At 42.6% G+C, this 13,844-nt stretch overlaps 1 protein-coding gene across 1 annotated transcript in view; it reads right to left on the reverse strand.

Annotated features, from left to right (window-relative positions):
* The window catches only part of LOC112559965 (protocadherin-1-like), a 65,894-nt gene that overhangs the window by 38,155 nt on the left and 13,895 nt on the right, over nucleotides 1-13,844 (reverse strand).

Raw genomic sequence — 13,844 nt, forward strand, 5'->3', positions numbered from 1 at the left:
CAGTTTGTTGTCACTGCAATCTATTTTTACTGCTAGAAACTTGCCCTCCGAGTGTTTCCGACCGTTTTTCCTATAATGTCCTTCAATGCCAAGACAATTTACCATCATACTGGTCAGAAACTCTCTCGCCTACGATACAGCTCTCTGTGGGAGAGACAACATGCCTGGAGAGAGAGAGAATAGGGAATAAAAGTCATAAAAAGTATTTGTGAGTTCATCGCAAATTGCTTGCATCATTGCTACGCAGCTCAAGAGGATGGGATGCTTAGCAACAAAATCGCTTTTAAGTGCAATGGAAAGAGCTATTCTTTTAATTATGTTTTCTTACACTAAAGCTGAAAATTTATCCTGTGACGAAAGAAGCTTTTGTCTTAAATTTGAATTTAAAGGCGGAACGAATATTTTCAAAGTATACTATGTAAAGTTCTTGCGAGAAGTACACTTGAGTATGTAGTTAAATCAGTCAGTTTATTACAGCAATGTTTATTCTGAACGATACAGCACACTGAACACTATATGCACGTGCACTTTCTCTCACACACATGCGTGCACGAACACAAACAGCTTTGTATTTTACTTATATGTCCAGTTGATAAAAATATTTCCTACATGGAGATGGTGCAGTTTCACAAGAGTAACCGTTAATAGACATGAGCTTCAATTCACTTAAAGTGCTGTAATTACAAAATAATTCGTGAAATTTAGTCATTTAGAAATTCATTAGTCCCAGTAAATTAAAAAAATGTTAATCTACTTGTTCTTCCTATCTATTGTCCTTATCTAATCTTGATCAAGATACATCAATTTTCCTGACTTTTCATTCCATTGTCCACATGGAATTATGACTAACTGAAAAAAACACGTGACAACGTGATTCACGCGTGCTCGAGCGTCCTTGTCCCTTCTTCGTCTCTCTTTTTTCCCCTTCGTCCACTACCTGTCCTCTCTCCTCGATCATTGTTGGCTTTTCTCTATGCTACTTTCATCATTACCTCCTTACCATTACCGCCCATCTCCCCATGCCTGCATAAACCTGTGTTAACGGGAATCCAGATAGCCGAGATCCTGAACATCAAGCGCAAGGAGGGAGGAGGCAGGATAAATGATGCAGATTGATTACAGTCAATTTCTAAATGAAAGACGGGCTCAAAAGTCACAACAGGAAATTGCAGGCAAAGGCACAGGCGCAAGACTGCCCAGCTGCAGGATAATTGCTTTTGTGGTCCCGACGGCTCGTCCGGGCAAAGAATGTTTGTGTTTGCGTGTGTGGATTTCGCAACTGCTAACGCCTCACTTAATCTCCACGACTGGAGGAACTCTGAAACGCACGGCAGCACTCGCTGGCGGGGTGAAAAAAAAAAATTCGATAACTGCAAAAAATTACCAGACAATTATGTCATTTGTTGATTTGTATTATCATGATGCTTTATTTGTTTTGACAATGTTTTGCGCCTTGATGCAATTGGATCTGGCAGTGACTGGAATAAAGGTTGGATGTTCTGGATCGTGCTGCTGTATAAATCCAGCTCCTATACTTGATATTGGTGTGTCAAACGGCGGAAGCGGGTTAATAGGAAGAATGGAAATTAAGCGTTTATGTGTCCACGTGATGAAAGGAAACACACACACACACACACGCGCGCGAGCTTCTGTATATGTACATTCTGCATATGTACCTATTAATCTAGTCTGCCTCAAAAAACTCCACTAGTACTTCGGAGGAGATCATTTAGTCCGTAAACATTTCATATACCTTACGATTCTTTATTTTTTTTTGTTTTACCCTTTTCCTCCTACTTATCTTTTCCCTTTCCTCACTTTACAAACTTTCCCTTAACCCTTTCCGTATAGACTTTGCTGCAGACCGAGCGGAAAATTCCAGTACGAACTAACTTCTTTGAGTGCTCGTAGGTCTAAGATTATAGAGGTCTTATTAACTAAACCTAGACAGTCGTCTCTAGACAGTCCTCATAACTGTACTTTTATTCCACTTTTAGACGAGCTCAGTAAAAGTTAGTACGTGTTTTATTTTTAACCCGTGGGATTATTTACTACTCCGTTCTCGACATACAGACAGACCTACAGGCAATATCATTTACACAAAGAGGTCAGAAATACACACAGACTCGTTTACGTTGCCAAGGATACAGACAGTAGGAGAGTTGGGATGAAATGCTTATTAACCGTCTCCTTGGATATTTGTGACGTCACGTGTTCACTTGTTGTCTATTCATGGCGATGTTTGTAGGCTTGCTTCTCGGGAACATAGAGACGGGTTATTCACTCATAGCTGGCAAAATAATGCCATGTACTAAGCTCAACCCACTCCTTAAAAAAAATGTTGCACTTTTATAGACCTTTAAAACTCAGACTGATCGCAAAATTGCTGGTGTTAGAGATGCACTCGCCACCATCCCCCCAACACGTATTAAAGTCTAAAGGGACATCCTGCTGATAATATAGCTGGCGATATTCGTGAACTGGTATCACATTATGATGGAATAATGGTTGGCAATGTACGATGCAAGCGATTTAGACAAGGGCATAACTAAGCATTTGCAGTGCATTAGCTCCCTTGCGCAGCACGCGATAAGATCCACTGCCGCTCCCCAGTCCGACAGCATTGAGACAAACGAAGAAAGTTTCCGCAAGCACATTCACAAATGTGTGCCAGCCTCCAAAAGTCCCTTCAAACAGCTTCCAAACCTCTAAGTCGGATTTAAAGTATTTATCGTTGACTTGTTGCTATTGTGGTTTTTAAATGCCTTCTGCTCGAAAGTAGCAGCTACAATCAGAAACAGCAAGCGACTATGCGACTAATGAGGGCGAATAGTAAGTGTTGAAGGTAAGTGACGGAATCACTTGGCTGCAGCATGGTCTCGATGGGTGGGACTGAAGAAGGGTAAACGGAAAACAGAAAAGAGAGAACAAGATATTTTTTCTTTCTTTCTCTCTATCATACACACAACCCTACCCAGTAACCCAAACTCTATCTGACCCACTATCCCTCCAACTACCCCCAAACACACATGAAGACTGCATCATAATTAATGTCCCCTGTTGTCTTCGTTGCGACCTTTTCCTGTTAAAAAAAAAGAGAAAATAAATAGCATCTCCTTTTTAAAGAAAAAAAATTCCATTGTTTTTCTGGTCCTTACGTTTTAATCAACCACAAAAATTTCGTTGATTTGCTTCCTGATTAAAGTAAACTTCTTTACGAAAACGGGGTTAGTTGTTTTTCTCCTTTTCTGTGCGTTCGTCCTGCGGGGTGAGCCGGAAGACTGACTGTTATGGTGGGTGGGTGGAGGAAGACGTGTGCAGGAGGGTGGTGGTGGTGTTGAGGAGAGGACGGGAGGAGGGATAACGGAAAGGAATGGTCGCCATTTTGCAACAGAAATCATCATGCACTGCCTTCCGTCATTTTTCTTTCTCAGTGTCAGGCAGCGCTCAGCACTTGGTGGGCATGATCATACATTGCCGTTCCGCTTGACTGCTTTCTGATTTATTCACTATATTTAGCCGCCACAAAGACCCAGGCAGGACCAATGCCGCCCGGTGAACTTTTCTGCTCAAGACCGGATATGTGTGCGTGTGTGTGCGTGTGTGTGTGTGTGTCTTTTAATGCTCCACTCGGCCGTTTAACCTTCCACTTTGCCAGGATTTATGCCAGTGGGAACCCTATTTCTACTAAGAACACCCGTACCTAAAGAACTTGGGTATCTCAGGTAACATTAGCTCACGCTGGTCGTTTTCAAAAAAAAATAGATTTATGCCGTCTTCCAGGCATGACTCAAACATTTATTAAAAGTAATCTTAAAATCATTATTTCCTGCCCTTGTTTCCTCCTCCTCCTCCTCCTCTCGCTCTCTCATCCTTCTTTGTCTCACTCTCTAGCTCTGAGTCTGTACTTGCAATGGTACACGGGCTTTCCAATAAAAATACACATAAAGATGAACTTTTAGGTCACTGTCGCAAAGCAAAGAGGAAAAAAAATCGAAAAATGTGTGGATTCCCTGTTTAACGAATCTCACGTGCATGCATGTGTGCGCCCGTACTTCGGACTTCCACACTCTTCAGCTCCAGTCCCCTGTACCCCGTGCACCCACCCATGCTCTGCAAAATCAATCTCGAATTTCTTTTTGCCCTACCAGTCCTTTGGAGGGAGTAAATATGCACAGACAAAGCGGTATTTGCAGAGGTTGCCACTGAACCAAGGGTGATATGCTGACCTTTGAACCTTATCTCGCTCGCGTGCATGATGGAGCTAGAATGAATCGGAGAGAGGGAGAAGGAGGAAGGGTGGAGGGAGAGAGAGTGATGGTGTAAGGTCCCTTGAAAAGTGAGGAAAGAGGAAAAAAAAAAAAAAATTCGCGAAAGTGAAACAGAAAGAAAAATAGGAATTTTGGAAATCCCCGACGCCAAATTTCGTTTAGAAATCTCTTCCCCCAGCTCCTCATTGCTGCGCTCTCGACGATCAGGGGTAATTACCCACGATGGACCACTGATCCGATTATCTCCCCCTTTCGCTCTAGGGATGCCTGATCTCCAGGGGGCGTTGTAATCGCCTTAAGGTGGTGCTACCAGCCAAGCAGGTTCAACTGCCACCACAATTTGCCCGGAACCAATTTTCTCTCCTGACTAGCGTGGAAGTCGGACCCGGCATTGAAGATATATTAGAAAGTCCTCACAGGGTAGTCACTCTGTCAACCCATCTTTTAACTCCGAGTAAACGAGCTGCCCCAGAAGCCCTCTATTTGGCAGCTACCAGATGGTGCGGTTCGTTTTCTTCCTAGTTTGGTTCAACAGAAATGTCAGGTTGGATGCTGACACAAAACGCAGACAGACGACGATGGAGGGCTCTTAAAAAAATGGGACCCATCAGCCCCAGACAGTAGACGTCGTACCACCCCCAGCACAGGAAACACCACAAACCACACGACATACATAAAACAGAACTAATCACGATTCACTGTGGTGACGTCGGCACAAAATCAACCCCGTAGCCTCGAACTGGTAAAACTATGTATCGAGATAAAAAGCTGGAAATAGGCGATAAATCAAAGAAGGCAAATTGTCTTGCATACATGGATGTCTGCAGCCCACGTGCTTATCTTCTTCGTCAAGATGGCGCAAACACACACACGATAGCGCCCTCTACGCGCAGGCTGGCTGTGACGTCACAGGAAGCCTGCGACTTTTCGTAAAGCCCGAGTAGAAACAAAAGGAAATCCGACGACAAGGCAATCTCCTGGTTGTGGATTAGAACCTGCACGCGAGTCTTCAACAAATAGAGAAAAAGCTCTGGGTCTCAACAGTTTCAAGGAAACATCTCCGCCGGCAGTTTCCTCTTGCTTTAGGAAAGGTTATCTCCCCCCTATCCCCTTCTCTTTCTCTTTTCTCCCTTTGTTTTTGCTCACGTGAGGTTTGCACACATCGCGCCGTTAATAAGTTCCCTCAGCGGCAGTCTCGAGAGTACAGAGACGTAATTATTTCGTGCTTTGCAAAGTTAGCCAAATACTTCATTAGTGACCTGAAAACAGATGAGATTCCAGGAGAAACACGAGGACAGATGACGCTTGTCGCCCGGATAGTCTGGACCGTAAGAAACTGCAGGGTGTGAACGAAGGCAAATGGCTTGCAGATGGCTGACTTCTAGAATAAGCAAGAATAAGCCTGCAGTTGTTTGCTTTCTGTTCCTCCAGATGTCTTAGAAATCCTCTTTCCGACAAGTTTGTATTATTTTCATTTTCTTCTCCTCTCTCTCTCGAGCACGCACGAACACACGCGCACTCATTCACTCTTATAATGTTTAGTTGTCAACATCATCTTTATCGTTAGTAATCATCTAGCAGTTTACTATAGCAAACAAAATTACTTGTAAAAAAATTTTTTTAAAATTCTGTCAACTCCCACCATGATTTATGCTCTCTATAACGAGATTCCAATATTTAAAAAAAAAAAAAAAAAGCTGAACAGCTTACCCAGCGGCAATGTCTGAGGAAGACCCTTGGTGGAGCGTACGTGCAATGCGACTCGCAAAAAATCATTCTCCCTAAGGGTGACTACTCATAGACGGCTTCCTCAATAATGGCTGGCTACTCAAAACAAACTTTTGTACACTTGATCGTTCTTTTTGTTCAAAGGAAAAATAAGTACTAGAAACCCAATCCTGTAAATGTCCTCCTGCAGAGGATGTAGGTCTCCGAGTTGCCTCGCTTGTATTCAACGGATGAGAAGACAAAGAGATGACGTCAAGAAGTTGACTTTTTCTGCTGGAAGAGGTCGGTGCAGGCGGGTGAAACTAGTGGCGACTGTCGGAGAGAAAAAAAAAGGACTGAGGAGGCCACAGACGTCGATGTCGATAATCTCTCCCAACTCTCACCTAGTCACGGACTGACCAGTGCAGCGTGTCTACTCTTGGCCCACGATCAATCACGTGGAATAAAAAGACCACGACCGTCGTACATAGGGGGCAGTAACAGCAGGACTAACAAGGAGGCTTCTCTGAGATCCGCCACACTAATGGTGGTCAGGATAAGGGGCTGTGGAGAAGCTGGAAGAGATAAATGACCATAGCTGCACTCCAACATCAAATGTATGCGTGCATGTGTCCGTGTGTTTGCACACGCGTGTGTTTTAGTTCTTGTGGTCTTTGACAGTGATAACTAAATATGCATTCTGGAATTTTTAAAATAACTAATAAATTAGCGAACATTTCAACACGTGAACAAATACTGAAAGTGTTACAAAATTATATATATATATACAGAGAGTGCGTTATATTGTTCAGGATATCTCGGGGTTGAAATAAAAAACTAAGATAAACAGAAACATGAGAATACAAATCTTCGGTACAGGAGAAGAACCCTGTGAGTCAAACAAACATGGTCTTGCAATCAGGAAGAAGACACAGGGTCCTTCCTAAACTTGCATCTTGTGACCATCTCACCTGACCCATCCCCTGACCAAAGAAGCAGAAAAGATTCCGTGAAAAAAGCACAGCATGGCCCAGAGTTGTCGATCCCCACCTGAGCTTTACAGTCAACATCATTGACTTTCCTCACGTGACGACTGAGAAGCACAGCTCAACCACATCTACGAATTTTCATTGGCCGGCTTTGCAAGACATTTGAGCAAAGGCATTCCTGAGCCGGCTGACAAATATTTAATGGGTCTGAGGCGGAATTATACACGTACAGAGATTTCCAGGCCTTTGAGTGTGGAGGAAGCCAGGTATCTGGTGTCTGTCGTCAGCAGACTGTATAAAAATGACTTAATCGCCCTTGGTTACGCCGAGGATGAGTATCAAATGAGCTTAAGTCTAGTCGAAAAGGTAACAAGAACTTAATTAGCGGTGTAGTCACTCTGGTGGATTGCAACTGCTTTCTTCGAATAACTAGGGTACATTCAATAGAAGAGAATATTTTCAATATCTGGGTTAACGTCCACCCCACTCTATCTCATATTCCCAGCTTCATGTTTGTACACAGATGTACCTAATTAGCATATAAGGTCTCAGCTCTCCCATTCCCTTGACCACATAAACATACTCTGTACAACCCTGTGTCTGTGTTGCTAATCTTTCTCCATGCTCTGTGATATTAGTGCTCGTGCCTATGGGGATATTCACCAAGATTTGTGGAAAAACTTCCTTTTGACACTTGTTTCAGATACGTAAGATATGATATTTATAAATATAGTCCATAAAGTCTTAATGATCAATATAACTTTCATAAATTAGTTCACATTCCAGAGAAGCAGACTAATTATAAGCAAGAATCCAATTTAGCGCCTGAATGACATTTCATAGAAAAAAGAAGACCTGTACTTAAAAGAAAAGGGTTCTCTCTAGCCCTTGTAATTTTTCCGCTCTTCATGGAGTCTTCCACAGGGAACGATTTATGTTCCGTATGAAGTGCAGACTTTGCCACCCGTGTGAGCGGCCAACCTGCAGGGGCAGTTGGGGCAAAATGCGTTAGAGTGTGGAAATTAGAAGCGAATGCGATTTTTTTTTTTCAAATCGACACAGGCAATAAATTATCACGTGACTCGAATAAGGCAGAGACGCAGGATGCAAAAAAAAAAAGAAAAAAAAAAAAAGTTTCTGAAACAAATTAAATAAATTGATGGCGAGCCAGACCCCCTTTGCCTGTGGCTGTTATATTTGGCTGTGTTTTTTTTTAAAAATCCAAATCATTTGTTTATATCTTTAAGCATTCTGTGTCATAGTTGTGTGTCTCTTATGTCGATTGCAAATTGAACGTTGTTAAATCTCCAATAAGTTTACTCCCTTTAATGCTTGACAGCAGACACAAACACATTCTCTATCACACACATACACTTAATGCGCATGCGCGAGCGACTGGTTTGTCAAGAATTTACGTACTTTTATGATCCACTATTATCAAGTATTATCAGCTATTATGATCCAATATTACGAATACTAGGAGAACATGGTAGCTTTCCTTTCGCATTATCTTGTGAAGCCGCCTATTTCCCGTCATGCCTCAATCTCAAGTCAGAAGGAAGCTGTGCAGCTTAAGGGTTAAGCTCTTTTAATATTCAGGGGCCTTATTCACGAAGCGCAGGTAAGTCGTCATTCCTGATAAATCAAAGGCAAGTGTCTTGTTCCTCTATTGTCAGTGGTGTCCATGGTCAGTGTGTCGTAACGACGGAGACAAGACAATTTTTCTTGGCTTCTCTATTAACCCACAGGTAATGAATACCCTCGTTTCATGCATACGGCCACATGAGGCGACTATTTGAGTTGAGGGTTCCTGCTTATAAACCCAAGTGTGTGTTGTCAGAGGAAACGGTAATAAATATTTATACCCAATGTGTGATTCACGAATAACACATTTCTTTACTTAATGAATGATTAGTATTATTTATATTTGAATGTTACAGGAAGTAGTCGGTATACTGCGAGAAAAGCTCAGCATGAAACCAGATTTTAGCGAAGAAGGATGAATTGTGCTAGAGAAAAAAAGAGACAGAGAGAGGAAAGAAATGAAGACAGAGAAAGAACGAAGAAATAAATCATAGAAGAAATAAATTAATTAATAAAGACTGACATAAATAAGCAGAATAACAAGCCAGAAGGAAAAGCAATGAAGTAAGGAACGAACAAAAGAAGAAAGAAACTAGAAGTCAAAGAGAGAAAAGAAGGGAGACAAAGAGAAAAGGAGGGAGAAGATGGAAGGCAAGGTAGAATACATGAAGGCTATGGGAAGAAATCCCGGGTTGGTTGTGTTAGTCTGATCTCAGGAGGCCGAGGACTGCAGTGACAGTCCATTCATGCAGTCAACAGCGTGTAATTAGGTAGGGGCGCGAGGGGAGAGGCAGCACGCTCAAGACCTTTTGTGGGCTTCATTTGATTGCTCGTTCACTTGATTAGATTTTGTTCACTGTCAAGACATTTTTTCCCTCCATATTTTTCTCCCATCTTTCTAACAGCCAAAGCTTCCGTGTTGACTTAAGTTATCTCGTGCACACACACGAGAAAGTGAGTGTTGGTATGTTCGTGCGAACAGTGTGTGTGTGTATGCGTGCGTGCTGCCTGTATCCTGCCTTACTCTGCTCTCCATGCATGAAGAGTTCCACTTTAAAATCTGTGAAGTGTCCAGATGAAATCAGACGTGCGAATAAGCGTTGAAGTGATCTGAGGTCACTGGTCTAAGTGCCCTTCCCTGCTTGCAATACGCCAGCTACGGTTAAAAACTGCGTGCCGGTCTTAAAAAAATAAAGTGGCTTTCATCTCACTTAGCAGATCTCTTTCTAACCTGAGTGGCCATCACATTTGTCACAAAAAATCATTCCACTCACTTTCAAACAAAAAGTTAATGCATGTAACGTCGAAACCAAGTGGTTTCTTTCTTGTTTGGCTTGCCAGCCTTGATCCTCAACACCTTTCTTTGTTTCGCTCTACCTCAACCCTTATTTTCATCACCGTTCTTGCTCTATTCCGCGTCAGCCCCTATTTTCCCTCGCATCTTACTTGCTATATTTTGTATCAGCCCCAATTTTGAGCACTTCTTCATTCTGTTCTCAACCCCAGTTCCCGCACCCTCCCTCCCACTCGCACGATTGCTCTGCCAGATGAGCCATCGCGGACTCACGCTGTTGTCCGACAGGACGGGGGATGGTGACGTCCTTGCTATTTCCCCCACCCCACCCCCATCCTCATTTCGCTCCACGTGCCGCAACAGCTTCCGCTGCAAAATAGTTCTGCCAGTGCCAATGTCGGCTAATTAACCTTGATTAAAGTGGTTCTCCCGTCCTCATAATGGGTGTATGATGATTTTTTTTTCTCTGCAGAGAGCAGGCCGCAGCCCGTATTATTCACAAACAGAAGTGACAGAGACGAAAAAAAAAAAAAGTAAAAAACTAAGAAATCATTTTTTCCCTTAGTTGGGTAGTGGATACTTATCATGTTCTGTATACAACACACTCGTTAGCTTCGGTTCAATAACAATTCTTTTACACGTAGAGGATTGTGGGAGGCAAGTCTGATACAAATCTTCTTTATTTTTGCGTAGTATGAGCAAGTATTATCATCCTTCTATAAAAACACTTTTACTTTTGCACCTTGATAAGGCAATACAATAATGACCTCTCACGTATCCATGTAGGGTCAAGCTAAGTGCAAATCTACGCACCCAAAACACCTATGTATATACAGTAGGAAGCCAGAGAAGCCAAACCCAAATAAAACAAATTTCAAAAAAGCATATACAGCTTTTATGAGCTGAAAATTGTGTGAAGTGAAATGAAATTAACCAATGCGATCTCGCTTTTTATCTTAATGTCTCTACGCATCACGTGGTCCGACTTGCTCATAGCAAAAAGACAGGAAAAAAAAAGTGTGGTGGTGGCGGTTGGACTTCAAACACAAAGCTCGCCATAACGTCTCTAATAAGGCATTTCGTTATCAGCGGCTGTTGCACTGCCGTCTTTATGACTGCGGGGCTGTTCCGTGTTGGGTCCCCGTATATCAGTGAATCCTTATCACGTCAAGGGCAGATAAACTTGTCTTTTGCCTGTCCCGCCAATCGCTGCCATTACGTGGAGGCTGAGGAAGCAGTTATCTGCCCCTGTTGGCATCCCCCTGCAGCTGCTGTGCCGACTCAGGCCTTGCAGATCTGTATTCGTGATATCTACCGCTTCCTGATGTTTTTTTCTTCTGGCAAACTTTTCCCTTGCTTTCTTCTTTGGAGCGAGCTGTGATAAAAGAGAGGTAGAGGAGAGGGTGGCGACTTTTTATAGTCGGCCCGCCTTTATCTACATTCATTTCAGCAGTTCTTTTTTCTTAGCCGAAGAATAATTGAAAAGAATTTAGCATCCGGGGACCTTACTTTGCGTGGACTGGAGGGAGAGGGGTATAAGTGAGAAAAAACAATAGAATAAACAGATGTTCACTATATTCTGTACATTTTTAACCCTAGGGTTTCATTTCGGGTACATTCGCTAAGGGTGAACAATCTTTTATGGTGACATTGCAACGTCACCTGCGGAGCAGCGTTAGTAACAGTTTCACGATCCTATTCCCCACAGAAAAATGGCGAAAAAAGGAGGTGAGATTCCGGTCAGAGGCTGAGATAATGTGGATAATAAAGACAGACTCAAGCCCCTGCTAAAACATGTATGCGCAGACATATTCTATATATTCCCTGTTGATAGACATACACTTTGATAATAAATAGACAAACTTTGTCTTGGCATGCTGAGAGTACACAAAACGCCGATTTGCCTCATCAGTTTCTGCGATGTGATTTTACCAAAATATTCCATTCCCCTCACATCCCAACGCTCGTCCTGACGAGTGTTTATGACATCAGGTGCCGAGAATCATGGGCGAGGTCGATGTCTGACCTCAGATGTTGATGCTTGCGTGCACAGAGAGACCGTGGAGGTAGCCGGGCTACGAAAGGCTCGTGAGATGTGTTTAGAGACAAACGCTGCACCTTAAGTGCTGGCAGCTGTTAAGAATGCAAAGGGAGATTAATGAACAGGGTTAGACTGCTCTGTTTGTCATTACCTCGAGTGTGTGCTTTGCGTAGACATCTTTTCACCAAAAGATGTTTTTGATTTTTTTCGGATTTCCACGAAGAACAAAAACAAACATTACAAACCCAAAAAAATCTAACTGCCACGCAATGCATTAATTTATACAATCTGAAAGGTAGTTTGTGTTCGGGGGAAATAAACGATTGTGAAACGTGGCGAGGAGCCCATTACATGTTCTTTCTTGTAAGGGAAGCGGATAGCCGAGTGGTTAGAGTGCTGGCATCCCAAATGACAGGCGGCTTGGTTCGATACCCATGTAGAGCAACAAACTTCCTGCTGTTGGGGATGGGTACCAGACTCCACAGAGGATTGGGGAAGGCTAGGTAGCGAGGTACTCTCGATGTCCCTCCCCTCGATTGACGGATTGACAGCTCGTGTTCAATACCGGGAGCAAGACTTTAAAAAAAAATTTTCTCTTTTTTTCGCTTTCTCTCTCGTTAGCACTCTCTTAATTTACGACGTGGTACACACAATATTGTTTATCTGGAGCTAATGATAACATCAGAAAAATGAAAATAAACGCCAAAAATAAACATGCTCTAGGGCAACACAAGCTAGAAAATCATACCATGACCGAGTCCTAATTGAAACGAATGTTCCTGCCAAGGTTGGTGAGGATCGAACAAATGGTCTATTTGCATAATTATCAACCGCTGCCGGCCATACGCACATAAACCACACACACACACACTCACCTAGCCACGCTTTATTTGTAAGATATACAGCTAATTGATACATTTAAGAATGTTTTTATCTTTATCTGATCTTGACATGTATTAACTCTTCAAGACACGTGCTTCATCGCTACATCGTACTGCACACAGCTTTGTTATCTCGGCTCGATTATTAATCATTCCATCATTATAAAATTCTGCAGCAACGAATTTTTTTTATCAGGAAGTGTAAATGGAGATGGGACTCAGAAAGGACTTAAAAGACTGTTGGGCGAACTTTGAAGATTGTCTGGAGGTAAGGTGGACCTAAAATAGACTAAAAGTTCAGTTGGGTGCAATTTTTTCTACCGAGTAAAGCTTCGAACCAAGATGTTATTATCACACAGATAAGAATGAATACCTCTGTTATGTTTCATAGATGTACAACTACAAACATCGAAACGCACAGAAAGCTTATGATGACACAAATGTCCATAGAGATGCCTGATTAACAGATGGTCTGAGCTCTTCCATTGGCTGCAACAATGAATATCGTACAATCCTGACCTCTGTGATGTTGACCTTTGTCTATGCATGGTGATGTTTGTACGCGAGTTCGTCGAGGAACAGGGCAGATTTGAGGAAATGATATCTTGCACTAAGGTTTATCCAGTCGTTAAAAAAAAATCATCCCACTAGACCTTTAAAGTGTCTGGCGGAGACAGAGCCCTGCTCCGTTGTGTTTACAGCGATCTGTCTAAGCTCTTGCGATAGGGACGTTTGATGTGAGAGCAGGAATGTTTCCTTTCTAGTTAGGAGATGCTCTAGAGGTGTGGTGTGGCAGCACCAGACCTGCAGCAGTGACGCATACGACGAACCAAAGTCACTTTAGCAGTCTACAACGTACGGCAGGTGCTGCTGTTGCTGCTTCAGAGACTAGCACCTGCCAGAACCAAGCCAGCAGCTCACCAAGTGATTTGGTGGGACCCGAAACCTTTAACATGCTCGAGGACATTTCATTTTTGAAATTAAATTTTGAAATGACTGACATTTTCTTTTAGGAATAATGTTGCCATGATTGTCGCCAGAGAGGTTGTTATAAATGCCAATTCTTTCTTGAACTTA

The sequence above is a fragment of the Pomacea canaliculata genome, linkage group LG3, assembly GCF_003073045.1.
Source record: "Pomacea canaliculata isolate SZHN2017 linkage group LG3, ASM307304v1, whole genome shotgun sequence".
NCBI classification, from domain to species: domain Eukaryota; kingdom Metazoa; phylum Mollusca; class Gastropoda; order Architaenioglossa; family Ampullariidae; genus Pomacea; species Pomacea canaliculata.